General features: G+C 38.9%; 1 long non-coding RNA gene across 1 annotated transcript in view; it reads left to right on the top strand.

Moving 5' to 3' along the window:
* The first annotated feature begins 520 nt into the window (after window positions 1–520).
* LOC140133110 (uncharacterized) overlaps window positions 521–17,366 on the top strand; it is a 33,205-nt gene continuing 16,359 nt past the window's right edge. Inside the window, exons 1-2 of the long non-coding RNA XR_011855797.1 lie at window positions 521–607; window positions 4,557–4,590. This is a non-coding gene — a long non-coding RNA (uncharacterized lncRNA). The remainder of the gene's footprint in view (window positions 608–4,556; window positions 4,591–17,366) is intronic.

A 17,366-nucleotide genomic window follows, 5' to 3' on the forward strand; every position in this document is an offset into this window, starting at 1 on the left:
AAAACACATGCATTTTCAGTCTGTTTAAAAACGGTCCAAAAACTGTCCAGGAATGCAACGTGTGGTAGCACCCTAAGGATTCTCCGATGAATGCATGTAAGCCTATGTTAAAACAAATTATATATTAAAGCTAAATGTTACTGGAGATTAGGTTCAATTTCATATCTGCCCAATTTAGACAAGAAGGAGAATTTCATCAAAACATGTACCAGTCTAGATCCCTGGGAGCACAGCACTAATAAATGAGGTGGATCTCCTGTCTTCCATGCAAAGGAATATCAGATCTATGGCAGCTGGGGGCTTGAGTGTGCAATATTACTAGAGAAAACATTCCCCGTTCTACAACATGTGGTATTTTCTCTATGGATTGACAAAGCTTGTGTCTGTCTTGTGGAATTGTGCAGCTGTAGCGGCTTCACAATGATTCTTGGAGCTGTATATGTCATAGTCCACGTTTATGAAAGGAACTGTTTTCCTAGCAATAAAGAAAATGAAACAGACCATAGTAGGGATAAGTAAACATGTGCACACAGCCTCCACTGACAAAGGGAACCCGGCTGTCTACAGAGCAATGTGATTACTTACTGTGATACATTCACAATGGAAGGTAAACCCATCCTACAACACTTTTTGTAATATGATTTCTAGTGACATACAATAGACAATTAACTTGATTATTCAACAATTTAAACAACTGTTCATCCTACAATACATGTCAATTGTCTGAAATGAGCAATCCAAGTGTCATATCCATCTACCAGGTACTGAAAAATTTAACACTGACATATACATTACTAGTTAAATATGTTTCACTGTACTGAATAAAACTATACTGAAAGTAACAAACATAACCCGCAGAAGCCTTCAGACTGATTATCGGGGGGTTAATTGATTGGGGCATCTAAGGGTGGGATTACAAATTCCTCTAAACCCAGTTCTTAGTGTAGTGGCAAGTGTCATTCAAAGCCACTAACTATAGGTGACTGATTTAAGTAATCTTTCATGGATTGGATAGATGACCCAGGGGCGTAACTACAACAGTAGCAGCCATAGAAGCGTCACAGTGTCAAAGCGGTCCTGGCTTTTTACCTGACACACTAAAGAATGGAGGATGTGCACCATTATATACATACTATATTATGATGCACATGCTACAGGATAATGGGGCACATTTAGTAAGGGCTGTGTAACAGTTTTATGGAGGACTTCGCACATTCTTGCAAACTGCTTACTGCAAACTGCTTACACAGGTAAGCAACCCCTTTGAGGCGCAGCTACACTAGGCATCGGGCAATTAGGGGGCAATCGCACATTAGGGGGCGTTCTGGTGTACAGTAGGACCATGTGCCAGATTTATCATGCAAAAGTTCGCCAGAATTGTGTCACATGCCTCATGTTAAAGGTATACCATAAAAAAGTTGGTGCACTTTGTTGGCCCATTGCAGAGAGCACCTGATTCCGATTCTGGCGCCCTCTCATTATACACAGGAACTACTCTTTGTACATGTGCCCCAATATGTATATAACAGTGCAAGTCATCCACATGACACACCTGACCTGGCAGCTCAGATAAGAAATGTCAGGGAGAGGGATGAGACAGCAAGAAGGCAGAACTAGGGATCTCCTCTCTACTTCCTGGCATCTATTTCCCCCATGTGGTCCGCATCTACTGGGACGGTACTGTGCAAGTTGCCCCATGCAGAAATGTACTATGGACCACTGCCTTTCCTAGTTATGTCCCTGTAGATGACAGCTGTCTGATCAGTGGGGGACCATCAGCTCGCAACCCACGGATCTCTTGATAACCTTGTAGCCTTGTATCAGAGGAGCAGTATTGCTTATACTCATCCACTCCATTCATGATTTGGAACTGTCGGAAATGGCTTCACTGGTCAGATGGCTATTTTCTATGAATGGTTAGGAAATAACTTTAAATCACTAGAATACTTCTGTAAACAGCCCTGTGTGGAGACTTTCAGTTGATTGTTTTCTGTAGGTTGTTATGCTTACATTGGTGTTGTCACGGCTGTCTCCCAGGCCTCACGGTTGCGTCACGCAATAAGTGCACATATATGTACAGAGCACAAAAAACAATATGGAACATGTAGAATATCCAGAGACATGTCTAAACTGGGAAAGTGGTACCAATAATAATAATGACTCAATGTCAGAAATAATCTTTGTGACAATAGCATGCATGGGATATTATTATAATGAAGCCAATTTGGGTTACAATTGACAGTATTGTCTATGCTTACCTGATTGTAATATGTTTTAAATACAACAACACCACCAGCACAGGACTGAACGTAACTTGGATAATGTTGTCCATTTTCCCGTAACCAAACTTGTGTTCCCTGCAACATAGAGAAATGATATTACATTTAAATTGTATGCACAATGCAGGCACAGGGGGTGATGTAGGAGGCAGCCACACACCATAGCAAATAGTGTCTACAGTTCCTCTCACCTTGGTGAACCTCACATTTCCAGACCTCACAGGGCAACTGATGATTGATGTTTTTCATTTTCAATACAAGATATTTTTAATGTATCAATATCCATGAACTATAGTAAATATTTCCCTGTGTGACATGTTGATTGGAAAAGTAAAATTCTTGTAAATTCATCTATTGTTTAATAAATGTAATGCTTACAATATCATTACATTGCCATATACTTGAGATGTATTTGTCGCCCATGAAACCTAATCCTGCCTCTATTGTTTTACCTGAATAAAATAACAAGAAGTGGAAGTGCTCCCTGCCTTGATGACCTATATAAAGTGCAGTTCTACAAAAGCTTTATTCCTTTTATATCCTGATATGTTCCACCCAAGGATGTGGCAAAGGCGGAGAATTCACACTTTAAAGCTTCTACAAGATCTGAGGTCCACAAAAAGTCTGCTTATATGTCTTCATTGTTTTAGACTATTTTTTAAAATTAACCATCTCAGTAGCTGATAAGCAAGTACAACTGCTCACAAATTTACCCAAAATCAATTTGTAGCCAAATTCAGTCATTTCTAACTAAATAATTCAAAAGTATGCAGCCTAAATCCTTCACAAATATGATAGCAAATAGTTTTACAATGTTGTGGTTACAACCGCTGGGCAGAGTTTCATTAGCATGCTATTGATGTACAATATGGAGGTCAATATGGAGTTAATCTGCAACAAAAACTGGTAGGAAGCATGCTAAGTAACCCAGGGTTCTAACAAGAGGAAGAAAAACCTAGAATGCCAACCCCCGAAAGATGTATCAGACATCATGGACCACCAGCTGGAGAGCACCTGAGAAAAGTACATTTAAAATGACATAGGGTTTGGCGAAACAGGTTGCATAGAGTCTTTTAATCTTTTTAATCTTTTCCATTTTTCTCTTACCACCTTCAAAAAGTCATAACCTTTTTATTTTTCCATGTACAAAGCTGTATAAGGGTTTTTTCTGTACTTCCCAGTTGTGGATTTTATATTCCGTGCTATGCACTGGAAAGCTGGAAGAAAACTCAAATGCAGTGAAATTGACAAAAAAAATTTCAATTGCGCCATTTTCTTGTGGGCTTCATTTTTCAGCTTTTACTGTACGCTTCAAATGGCACCTCTACTTTATACTTTGGGTTGCTACACCAAATTTATATAGGTTTATATATTTTCTATATATTTTTATAGTTTTTAATAGATTTTAAAATTTTAAAACCTCTTGTACGAAAAAAATATCTTTGTTTCGCCCTATTCTGATGCCAATAACTTTTTCATACATGTAATGTGTCATTTTTTACAAGACAAGCAGAATTTTTCATTTCATTTCTACAATTTATGGGACTGTAAAGTCTTCTGAGTGTTTTGTATTGAAATTTATGTGTATTGTGTAATCTCAAAAAAGTGGTGATTCGTCATTTGGTCTTTTGGCCATTTACCATTACGGTGTTCACTGCTGGGAATAACTGTTTTTATATTTTGATCAGGACTCCATAATCTTTAACAGACATGTTATGTACAGATACATCAAATCATCAAATGTCTTTAAAGTGTTAAGAAGTAACTGTAAAGGTTTTTTTGTTTTCCACAAATCAATAGCTCTTGGGATGTAAAACAACTTTGCCTTCTATCTTTGTTACCTAAATTTAGCAGTTTCTTTACTATCCCCCTCAGATTATTATGCAGTAGCTGCTTCCTATCCCTCTGCTGACAAGCCCCGGAGTCCGTAGAATAAACAAATCTACAAATCCTATGGACTCCTGGGAAGGGAGGGGCTGCGACAGAGAACTCTCTGTGTATGTAGCAGGCTGAATATGTTCCAAGACTGTGAATACAAATGTCTCCTGCACAGAGTAGTGAGGTACAATACCTCCCCTTTTCCCTATCAGACCCTACATCCGAGTCTGTGATTCTACAGAACTTTCTCTGTCTCTCTCCTCTCCTCATGCTGCTCCCTTCACCCACCTTTTCATCAGCAGTATCAGCTCTGTGCAGATAAGCTATCAACCCTTAGTGCTCACACAGCACAGGAATATGCATACTTCATATACTTATTATTTCTACCACTTATTACAGGTTTGCTGCTCCTCCATTTGATGGAAGCCGCCAGGTTAGTAACCATATACATCCTGTATGTGCACTGTGCAGTGTTCAGTGGATTTACTTGTCGGAAACTAAATGTATTTATAGCTAAATTACTTTGAAAGAGAACACAAGGCACCAAGGATCTGTGGGCAAGCTATCCGGCCTCAGCTTGAGGGCATAGACAGACATTAGTCTCCGCCCACTTCCCCTCTGGTGAGAAAGATTTTTGTCAAATACTTTCAAAACAGAAAATGACTTAACTTTGGAAAGAAAAGTCTGAGCAGCACAAAGTAGGAATCGTTCTGTTTGTTTTTAAAGGAGGAATCACATAATAATAATAATTTGGTAAAATCATTATAAAACTTTATAGTTATGCTTTAAGCTTCCTACAAACAAACGTAACCAATCTCAGCGATTTAGAGTGACATTTTATTCAGTTTTTCGCAGGCTATATGTATCAGTCTTGCTTCAGTTTTTACCAGATCCTCCTAAACTATTGTACAGGCTACAAGTGATCCAAGAAAAACAGATTTGACTAAGACATGCTCTACTTTTTAACGACCATTGGCAATGATCCATTAAAAAGCATTGCATTTAGTGCAGCTGTGTACCATCCGTCCCAAAAACTTCTGCATCTGCCCTTAGTGAACAAGATTCTGCATGGAAGCTAAGAGCAGGATGCACTCTGCCAAGTGAGGCTGTCAACTGATACATTCATTTAAGAGAGACTGTGATATACTGCAGACTGTAATGTACGGAAGAGAAATACTACTGTGGAATACAAGCACCTCTTGCTGACAAGAGATTTGTTACTGTTTTATGCTGTTACTACAGCTGTGGTACACATGTCTTCAATGGGATTCACATGCACCAGCCATGTGGATGAAACATGTATAAACATATCACAAAATTACAGTATTTTTTGGCACAACCTAGTGAGATTTTGCTGCACATCATCTGAACAATCTATGTACACACAAAGGTTATATTCACGCTTAGTACTTGAGGAATTGCATTACATCTTACCACAACTGAAAAAACTATTTTACCATGATTTGCTGCTATCTTTTAATGTGTAATTTGCCACATGGTTTTTACAGATTAAAGGACCTGAACTACCGTACATGAAACAAAGTATCAGAATTATAGTTTAAAGCAAACACTTATGTGTCACCGTGTTTGTTTAGTTCTTAGAGTAACTAAGCTTTTGAAGCTATTTTTATAATTTCAGAAATGAATACAACAGGAGACAATGGTAAACTTTATGGAAAACAGCTTTTCTGTGTCTTTTTGCTGCTCTTCCATCAAATTTGGGCAAATATGAAGACTAATAATTAAATCATTCAATACGTAAATATAATTTCCATTGATGGTTCATCTCTCTTTCTAGTGATTACACTAAGCAGAGATTGTCTGTGATGAGTTAAGTCACTTTATCAGGATTCCTTATCTCTACCTATCAGTGGTGTAAGGAGGGAGAAAGTTGATTTACAAATACTGGAAATCAGGGGAAATCAGGAGAAATCAGGAGATGAACAAAAAAACATATGTCTATAAAGTCTATTACAAACCTTACTATTATAATTTGCACTATTGAAGTCATACATGATCTAAAGAAAAATGTGGGAAGTACAGTAATACAAAAATGCAACAGCAGGTAAAAAGTAAGTTTCAGATATTCCAAATAGGCCTGGTCTGTAGGTGAAATAGATAAAATAACAAGCAATCATGTTTGTTTCTTATCTGTAGACACATAAAATAAAAGAAGCATGTTAGATCCAATGAACAGTTTCATCTGCCTCTTGGATCTGTCCATGTTGGTTAGTGGGAGACAGCTGCACTGTGCAGCCTTCTGTAGCCTTCAACCACCTGCTCTAATAATAGCTAGCAGACCAGACAACACAGATTCATGGCATCTAACAGGTTTCCAACTAAATTGAATGTGAGTGGTGCCTTTAATTTTCTATTTTGATCAACATATAACAAAAACAGGACCATATAAAGTACAGACACCAAAGACTGTCTTATAACTAGTTTAGAATCTATTATTTTTCCCATATTTTGTTATAATACAAGGAATGAGTGATGAGATAATGTTTTTGGCCCATTCTAAAGGTACTTAAAGGGGTTTTCCCACAAAGCAAAGCTAGGCCCTATCCACTGGATATCTCAGTGTTGGGATCCCTGACGATCGCGAGAACAAGGGGTCCATCGTCAGATTAATGGAGCAAACAGCCGCACATGACCGTTCTTCTCCATTATTCTCCATGGAGCTGATGGAAATTGGCGAGCGCTGTGCTTAAGGATCTCTGTCAGCTCCCTAGAGATAAATGGAACAGAACGGTCATGCGCGGTCGCCTGGTCCATTCCCTGAGGAGCGGCGAGGTCCAACGGACCCCTAGTTCTCGCGATTGGCAGGGTCTCAGCACTGAGACCCCCACTGATCAGCAACTTAGGCCCCATTCCGTGGATTGGGCCTAACCTGGCTTTGTGGGAAAACGCCTTTAATGGAGAAAGCCAATATCACCCCATCCAACATCTCAAGCATCCCTTTGACTTTTGTTATAACAGTAGGGCCTGTTGACATGATATGAAGACCATATTTTGTTACTGTCAAGTAGGATACAATTTACACCATAAATGCCTTGTTTCAAATGTTTTTTACTTCATCTTGCAAACTTTAGTTTAATTTCTATTTCCATATGTAATTTGAATTATGTCATTGAAATGATGTGGGTGTCTTAATGTAGGTAGTTAGTGGGGCAGACAGTTAGGAAAGTTTTATTAATAATGAGACGTGTAATCATAAACCTGGTGTGTATTTTGGATTGTCTACAAGCAAAATGGCAGTGGCTAGATAAATAAGGGGGAAAAATAATACTCTGGTTACAGGAATCCCAAAACCCTGCTCCCAGAGTCCCTAAGTACGCTAGAGACTGTGGTAAGACCAAGTCCTTTCACATGCCCACAGAAGTGACCTGAAGTACTCTATGCCCATTAGACGTAAGACTGTTTTAGGCAGGTTTACTGTACAGTTTGGAACACGCTGGAAAAACATGGTATTCCTGTGAAGCCACACTTCATGAAAGTGGCTAAAAGCTGCTCTCTGTGGCAGAAGGCATTTTAGACAGTTTCTGGCACTTATTACAGGTGATGTTTGTTGTAAACTAATTGATAAATATGCCCTACTGAGTCCTCACTGACAGACGGGTTATGACCTCAATGCTAATTGCTATTGGCATAGATCCTTGTAACAACTAAGTTTGCTTCCTAAAGCCTAATAAATAAACTGGCCAGGTATTGCTTTGTGTCTCGCTGCAGTAATATTCTATGATTTTATGACAACTGTGTTGGTTAAAGAAAGCAGGCCCAATAAATTACCAGATTCACTGACTTTTTCTGCACTTTTTTTACATTCTGAATAGCGAAGGCATGTAAAGCAGCAGTAGCCATGCTTTCATGCAGAAATTGGCTAATTACTATTTTCCTTAGACACCAGTGAAGACATCACTATATTTTTGCTTGACAATGAGTGACATGGAAGATGTAGCACTGAGGTTTTTATTACTTAGTAATCTGATCCATAACAATGACAGCATACACTGCAGGCATACAAGCTGTTACATCTGAACTGCCAGGAGCCAGGTGTGACAAAGTGCTGATAAGCCTTGCAGGGCCAGGACGCCAGGTGACAGCTGATAACAGCTCTACTTTCTATTGCACCGTTTGTATTTGAATGAAAACATTAGGGAAATGCTCTTCTGAACAGTCATAAACTAGGCTGAACTCTTATACAGATTCTCTGAAAAGTCAATGAAGCTACACAAAAGTTAATGGCAGTATCGGAGTATGTATGCAAGTATACACCACATGGAGCACATGGTCAAGCAGTAGAACTCCTTAGGGTGAAGACACACGTGGCGTTTTTAGGCCGTTTTTGGGTCGTTTTTAGTTAGTGCGTTTTCAGATCATTAAAAACGCATCCGTTGTTTAAAAACGGGTGCGTTTTTTGAAAACGGATGCTTTTTTAACGATCTGAAAACGCACTAAAAACGGCCCAAAAACGGCCTAAAAACGCCACGTGTGTCTTCACCCTCACTTGTCATTTTATATCCTCCCCTTCTTTTCCTGGTGCAATAAAACTAAGATGATCAATAAGAAAGAAATGTCTTCAAGAAACATGCAAAACGCTTTTTTGATTAAAGTTATTCTGTGTTTGAAAACATGATGTAATTAAGGTAGAAAGGAACTATAAACACTGGAAATAATTATGCTTTTTACAAATAAATTGAAAATGTATGTCTTATTTTTTGGAAAAACTAAAGTAAAAGTCAAATTTCTAAAATTCATGGTATATAAAACATATGAATATGATTGTGTTTTTTAAAAACTACAAAGAAACAAATCTACTTGTGATCTAGGGTGAGTATAGAAGAGAGGGGGCTTCTACTGCCGATCAAAATACACTTCCCATTTTGGTTCCAGGATTTTACAATCTTTCTATATAGCCCTTAAGTTTCTCTGGGAAGGTGAATTCTTTGAAACGTAACAAGGGAAATGAGACCAACAAGGTCTCAGCCCCCATTCTCCCAGATCCCCATTACTCCCACATGGACTGTCCCTGCGCTTGTTAGCATCTATTGTAAAATCTTATAGGGCAAATTCAAAAGTACAAACAATACCAGAATTTAGCGAGATGTCCAGCATCTTTGTGTCCAAAGTGTTAGATGATATATTTGCTTCCACTAAGCTGAGTCATGTTCCGCTTTGCAGAATAAAAAATCAGTGCAAAGTCCAGGTGGTAATTTGAGGACTGCTAGGTAAATAAAATGTATACAAAAAAAAAAAAAAGTCATTGGAGTACAATGCTTAACCTAAATCAGTCTATATCTTGTGTTATATTTATTTGTATTATATTTCACTACGAGTGGAAAATAATTGCAACACATGTACTATTAGAGGCTTTTTACACCGACTTAATTTCAACCTCAATAAAAAAAATCCCATTTTGTAGCCAGAATTTTAAGCTTGAAATATTGTTCCAATTATCAATTGCAAAATGTTATAAAATTATAGAAATGTGCTATTAGCTGCAGAATTCTTATTTCAACAAATACTAAAAACATTTCTATTGTTTCCTGAACTTTAAAACAAAGCATCTACTGTTTAGAATACAGGTGAAACCTGTTTTGGGCATGTATTGGCAGAGTATACTGTTTGTGTTTCACTAGTGTCAGCAGCACATAAAGGTAGACATGCACACTAATATAAGGCAAAACGGGACTAGACTAACCAGTATATGCCGTCCATAAAGAACAGTCAGTCAAAGTTCAAAAAGGAGGGCCAGAGCAGATTTGCATTGTTATATTGTAAAGTCTATCAGTTTTTTTTTTTTTTTTTAACGTGGATATATTTGCCACATGAGATGCCTTTTTCTGGTACATAATTTTGGGGAATTTATAGCTAATTGATTATTTATTATTAACTATTGGATGGAGGAAATGAAAATCATCAATTTTTGGTAACTTTTTTTGCTTTTTTATTGCCCTTCACCATACCAATGATATGTTATTTTTATTCTTTGGGTCACCACGATTACAGAAATACCTCATTTATATTGCTTTTCAATTTTTTTCCCAATTTTACTGAACTACAAACGAATTTGGAGAAAATCTTGTAAATGTTAGCATCACCATCTTTTCAGAGGCATAACATTTTTATTTTTCAGCTGACAAACCTTGTAAAGGGCTTATTTTTTGCGAGAAGTGGTTTTATTTTGGTGTGTGTAACATTTTTTTATCACTTGTTAGCATTTTGTTAAAGAGGACTAAAGTAAGCAGCTCCTTACTAACACAAACGCAGCAGTGTTACAATGCTAGCGTTATCAAAAACCTCTGATAACGCTAACAAACACCGCTGCGCTGTACAGTGGAAACGCCGGACCACTCTCAAAGCGGGATTGGGGTAGATTGGGGGCAGGATTAGGGGCGGTGACTGCCGCATGACAGCAGCCTCATATGACATCATCTCCCTGGGGTGTGACTAGAGGGCTTAAGAATGCAGGACACAGCCTCAAATCCAAAAATTACAATAGTGTCCACTCCTGCATGTAAGACATTTGCAACAAAAAGTCTCAAAAAGAAGCCAACTGAGAAACTGAACATGCATCACAAGTAAAAAGACAAGATCATATATAAGGCACAAAAAAGACCCTCCAAATGTCTCAAAATTTCACCACAGAAAGACAAAACTATGATACATGTCCCCATATGACTGTATTTATTACTTTTCAAAAATAAAATGTAATAAAAAAAAAAGTTGGTGCACTCTGCAGGAGAAGTGCAGGGGTCCCAGATTCATGGCTGGAAAAAGGCATTTCATCTGGGAGGGGTGAAAGGCCTCAGGTCTAACTGCCTGATGTTAATAGAAGCTTATAATTTATTGTATAGTTGTTTTTTTTGAGATAATGCTGTGAGGACCGAGAACCAGCATCACAAGTAGATCAGAACCTACCTGTTGCTAATAGTTCTACTGTTATAGAGATTTCTTATTTTCTTCTTTTATTTTCTTGTATTGAGCTGAGCTCATCAATATTAAGAACAGAAGTTTTAAAGCACATGGCACACAAGCACACAAGATATAGAAGACTTCAGGGGAGCACAGTAACAATAAACTGCACCTACAGCACCAATCTGATACAGATGCATGCAGTGCTATTTTAGTTGCTCCACTCCTGTGGTATAAAAACATTATTCCTACAGGAAAATCTGTATTATAGTACACACTTCTCCAGGTGTGCCAACACCTCACAGGCCAGGACACCAGCTGTGGAGCCATGTTTCTTAGATGGCATTGAAAGGATGCTTTCTTTTGAAAAGGAAGATCTCCATCTACCACCAAAAATCTACCATTACAATCAAGCACAATAAACCAATAGCTCTGTTCAGGCTAGATACAGTAGAAGTCAGGCTGAACATTACAGCCACCATCCTACTGCTTGTGATCACATGGGTACTGTCAATGTATAAGCAGGGATGTGGAGTCAGAATTGTGTAGTCTTGAAACGCAATAAAATGGACTCCAACTACGCAAACATATAATAAATTATAAAATTTATTATAAAAAATAAAATTATAAAAAATTAACTTTAAGGGGCCACATCAGTTACCAGCAACTAGATGCACCAACAGTACAGCTACAATAATAGTGAAGACCCCAGATCAGATAATAATAGTACCGGAGACCCCAGGGCAGACAACAATAATAATGGAGAGACCCCCAAAATAAACAATAATAATACTGGAGCAGACAAACAATACTGGAGACCCCGGTGCATAAAATTACTAAAATTGGAGACCCCAGAACATAAAACTACTAATACTGAAGAGCAGACAAATACTGGGGACCCCACAGCAGAAAATAATAATGGAGACCGCCCCAGTGTAAACAAAATACTAGAGACTCTAAGACGGTGATGGCAAACCTTTTAGACACCGAGTGCCCAAACTTCAACCAAAACTCACATATTTTTTCGCAAAGTGCCAATGCGACAATTTAAGCAGTAACTTATTACTCCCTGCTCTGTCACAGGTTTTAATTGAATAGGCACCTGAGGACACCAATACAGTAGAAAGAAGGAGAAGAAGTTTGGATTATCATTGTAGCTTCCTTCTAGAGTCCTGGGCTGCAAGAAGCCTTGAGTCCTGTCTGGCGAATTCTGCGCTGGTGTGACAGCAAAGGTGCCCATGGAGAGGGGTCTGAGAGCCACCTCTGGCACCCTTGCCATAGGTTTGTCACCACTAAGAGCAAACAAAATACTTTCCTTTTCTGTCTCTTTTTCTCCTCCCTGTACCACACTTCATTTTCTTCTCGTCTTTTTGTACCGCTCTGCTCTGTGCCCCCCGGTGGTTGTATTCATGGGCTTCAGGAACCAGAGCAGAGCTAAACCAGGAAAGGTAGAGGACCCAGGAGCAGTTCTGTACATCTCACAAGTACATACTGCCCTCTGGTCCTCTCCTGCTCCCCTGGGTTGCTCTGCTCTCTGTCCTTAGCCCAACGCATATAACCAGTGTTAGAAGTCAGGACACAGAATTGTGTTGCAGGAGAAGACCAGAGAACAGTAAGGATTTCTCAGCTGCATTTACTACTGACTACTGAGTCAGTAATTAAAAAGCTTATTCGACTCCGCAATGTGTGGACTGCAACGACTAGCTTTAGAGGCAGCATAAGGTCGGTTTGCGCTGGTTGTGCATACTCTTCTAGGAATTTAGTTTACATAAATGTGTGCTGCACTTTATGTACATGCTCAGTAGTGAAACCCCTTCATTACAGATCAGAAGAATAAGGCACTGGGAAGAAATGCCCACATATATCTCAGCACTGCTAGAGTTATCAGGATAACAGGATTGTGGTATGGGAGTCATGGAGTTGGTGACCATTTTGGTGGCACTGGAGTTGAAGTTAGAGAAATTGAGGAGTCGGAAGTTTGGCTTACGGACTCCAGAGCCCTATATAACAGCTTGATCAGCAAGGTGTACATTTTTGTCCTGGGGTAGGCTCTGTACCCTAATAATAATAATAGACATATGTGTCCTAGGATAGCAACCAGTAAAAATGTAATAGAAATTCTTCTTTAAAAATGTATGAAAATATTAATAAAGACTCAAATTTACCAATTAATGTAAAAATTGTGATGTGGCATGGTAAAATGTCCAAAGATAACATTGATGGATTTCCAAAGCTATGGCATACCAAAATACTTTTAGTTGTAATTCTACCGCAAAAGCATAATTTAAATCCATAGTGTTACATAGGTATTCTGAGTAAATAGGGTCCATCATATCATTGATGCGACATAACCCTATAACTTCCACTATGCATAAAAACCATAGTGCAAACGTGACCAAAGCCTAGAATACTGGCCTAGATTTACTAAGGGCCGCGTGCCAGTTTTCTGGCAGACTTTGCACATTCTGCACAAACTGCTTGCACATGTATTTCAGAAGTGCCCACACCATACAGTGGTGGCCAAAAGTATTGGTACCCCTGCAATTCTGTCAGATAATACTATTTCTTTCAGAAAATGATTGCAATCACAAATTGTTGGGTATTAATATCTTCATTAGTTTTGCTTGCAATGAAAAATCACAAAAGAGAATGAAAAAAAGTCAAATCATTGATCATTTTACACTAAACTCCAAAAATGGGTCAGACAAAAGTATTGGCACCCTCAGCCTTATTCTAGGTAGCACAACCTTTAGACAAAATAACTGAACAACAGCTTCCGTTAACCATCAATGAGTTTCTTACAATGCTCTGCTGGAATTTTAGACCATTCTTCTTTGGCAAACTGCTCCAGGTCCCTGAGATTTAAAGGCGCCTTCTCCAAACTGCCATTGTGAGATCTCTCCACAGGTGTTCTATGGGATTCAGGTCTGGACTCATTACTGAAATGTGTTTTGGGTCATTGTCCTGCTGGAAGACCCATGACCTCTGAGGGAGACCCATCTTTCTCACACTGGGCCCTACGTTATGCTGCAAAATTTGTTGGTAGTTTGTAGACTTCATAATGCTATGCACACTGTCAAAGAGTCTAGTGCCAGAGGCAGCAAAGCAACCCCAAAACATCAGGGAACCTCCATCATGTTTGACTGTAGGGACCGTGTTCTTTTCTTTGAAAGCCTCTATGTTGATGCCTTTTCCCAAAAAGCTCTACTTTTGTCTAATCTGACCAGAGAACAGCCTCCCTGAACGTTTTAGGCTTTCTCAGGTAAGTTTTGGCAAACTCTAGCCTAGCTTTTTTATGTTTCTGTGTAAGAAGTTGGGTCTTCCTGGGTATCCTACCATACAGTCCCTTTTCATTCAGACACTGACAGATAGTACAGGTTGACACTGTTGAACCCTTGGACTGCAGGGCAACTTGAACTTGCTTGGATGTTAGTCGAGGTTCTTTATCCACCATCTGCACAATCTTGCGTTGAAATCTCTTCTTGATGACAGTGCACACGGTAGCCACAGGAACATTTAGGTCTTTGGAGATGGACTGGTAGCCTTGAGATTGCTCATCCCTCCTCACAATTTTGATTCTCAAGTCCTCAGACAGTTCTTTGGTCTTCTTTCTTCTTTTCTCCATGCTCAATGTGGTACACACAAGGACACAGGACAGAGGTTGAGTCAACTTTAATCCATTTCAACTGGCTGCAAGTGTGATTTAGTTATTGCCACCACCTGTGCCACAGGTAAGTTACAGGTGCTGTTAATTACACAAATTAGAGAAGCATCACATGATTTTTCAAACAGTGTCATTACTTTTGTCCACCCCTTTTTATGTTTGGTGTGGAATTATATCCAATTTGGCTTTTGTACCAAAAAATTGAGTATTATCTGACAGAATGGCAGGGGTGCCAATACTTTTGGCCACCACTGTATATGTGTCGCCTGCGACCCTTTTTTGTCGCGGTTACACTATTCTTCATCCGACACAAATTTTCGGCACTGAAATGGGAGTTCCGATGTACAACCTGATCGTGCGCCACGTTTAACATGCAAAGTCCAAAAGAAGTGTGTTGCACGTCCGATAATAAAGGTGCACCAAAATAAATGCCAGGAGCGCTAGATTCATGAAGAACAGGTGCCACAATTCCTGAATCTGGCGGATGCTACACACTACGCATAGTGCTATTTGCTCTGATTTTAGTAAATGTGAGCCACTGTGTCACAAAACAAGGTAATAACCGCTAATAACCGGGAACCGACCGCGGCTATTAACCCTTTCAACGCCGCCCGCAAAGTCGCCGGCGGCGTTTAAAAAAAAGGGCGTCGCACGGGTGCTGCCATCTTTTTTACGATCGCCGCGCCCCCGAACGTCATCGGGGGGCGGCGATCGGCTGCCATGGTAGCCTCGGGTCTTCGTTTTACCCGAGACTATCTGGCATCTGCAGATTCGTTACAATGAGCCAGTGGCTCATTGTAATGAATGTGCTGCAAAAATGCCATATATTGCAATACAGAAGTATTGCAGTATATGGTAGGAGCGATCTGACTATCTAGGGTTAATGTACCCTAGATGGTCTAAAAAATAGTGAAAAAAAAAAAAAAAAAGTTTAAAAAATAAAAAAAATTTATAAAATATTAAAAGTTCAAATCACCCCCCCCTTTCCCTAGAACGGATATAAAACATAATAAACAGTAAAAATCACAAAATGCCCGATCTATCAAAATATAAAAACGGTTACGGGCAGCGGTGACCTCCGAGGCGGGAAATGGCGCCCAAATGTCCGAAATGCGACTTTTACACCTTTTTACATAACATAAAAAATGAAATAAAAAATTATCAAAATATTGCACAGACCTCAAAATGGTAGCAATGAAAACGTCACCTCATTTCGCAAAAAATGACCCCTCACACATCTCCGTGCGCCAGTAAGTATGAAAAAGTTATTAGCGTCAGAAAATGGCAAAATCTTTTTTTTCTTTTTTGTACACATTCGTTTAAATTAATAAAACCTATATAAATTTGGTATCACCGCGATCGCACCGAACCAAAGAATAAAAACTGAGCCCACAAGAACGTGACGTTTTTTTTTTTCAATTTTTCCACATTTGGAATTTTTTTTCAGCTCCGCAGTACACGGCATGTTAAAATAAATAATATTACGGGAAAGTAAAATTTGTTACGCACAAAATAAGCCCTCACACAGGTCTGTACACGTAAAAATGAAAAAGTTATGGATTTTTGAAGTTGGAGAGTGAGAAATGAGCCGAAAAACCCTGCGTCCTTAAGGGGTTAAATGCAGATTTGCTGCACAGACTTTCGGGAATCCCTCACACAATGTGTAAACATTTTTTCATTCAAAGCAAATAAGTGACCTGTCAAACTTTGCAATAAAGAGGTTGAGCTCCTTTCCACCAGCCATGGCAGAACCGCGCTGAGATCTACGTCAGAAATAAGCCAATTTTATGTGCTTTCTGATGCTTGTAGCAGGGCTACTGCTGGGGTAAATCCCATAAACAGCGGTTACATGTGCAGATGCCCTTAATGTTTTTATTTCTGTGTTCACAAACTTAAATACCAAAGGCCTATTAAGTAAACTAGAGCACCAAGTGAGTGGTTTAGTGCTCAAAGTAGCTCTTTAAAGTAAATTTATATATTAAATACATTACACTGTACTGATATACAGTAAGTGGTAATGTCTTTCACACATAAATAACATTGTGCAAATCACTATTTCACAACAAATGGCTGCCACACCTTTGTATGTCATACAGTACTACTATAGTAATGCTTGAGGCAAAGATGACTGACACTTGCCTTAAGTCATTGATTACTAATTGATGTGTCACCAAATGTAAATGAACAGGATGGCAACATGCAAGAGTTCAGGTGAACAGAGCTACAAGTATAATTACTGAAAGAATGTAAAGTTCTGCATATTTATGTACAGGTACATGATAAAACTAGTTGCTTATATGACCATGAAGATGACGAGTTATGAGTGTAGTTTTTATTGTGATAGTATGTGATACTGCTAAAGGGGTTCTCAAGTTTCAAAATGCAGATTCATTTTAGGGGTTTTCCAGGAATTATTAGCATGGCTAGGTGTCAGGGGCGTCAATTTTGGCCATATATATGGCAATATGTCCGGGTCAGGTGGCCAAACCGGAACACCGAACCCGATTATCAGGTCCGTTTATCTGTAATTATTAATAATGGTCTATCCAGAGTTGATTGATGGGAGGTTGATATGAATCAAGTACACAGATCCAACACATTTTATTGGGTTGCAGATCTAGATCCAATGG

The sequence above is a fragment of the Engystomops pustulosus genome, chromosome 5 (assembly GCF_040894005.1).
Source record: "Engystomops pustulosus chromosome 5, aEngPut4.maternal, whole genome shotgun sequence".
Classification (NCBI taxonomy): Eukaryota; Metazoa; Chordata; class Amphibia; order Anura; family Leptodactylidae; genus Engystomops; species Engystomops pustulosus.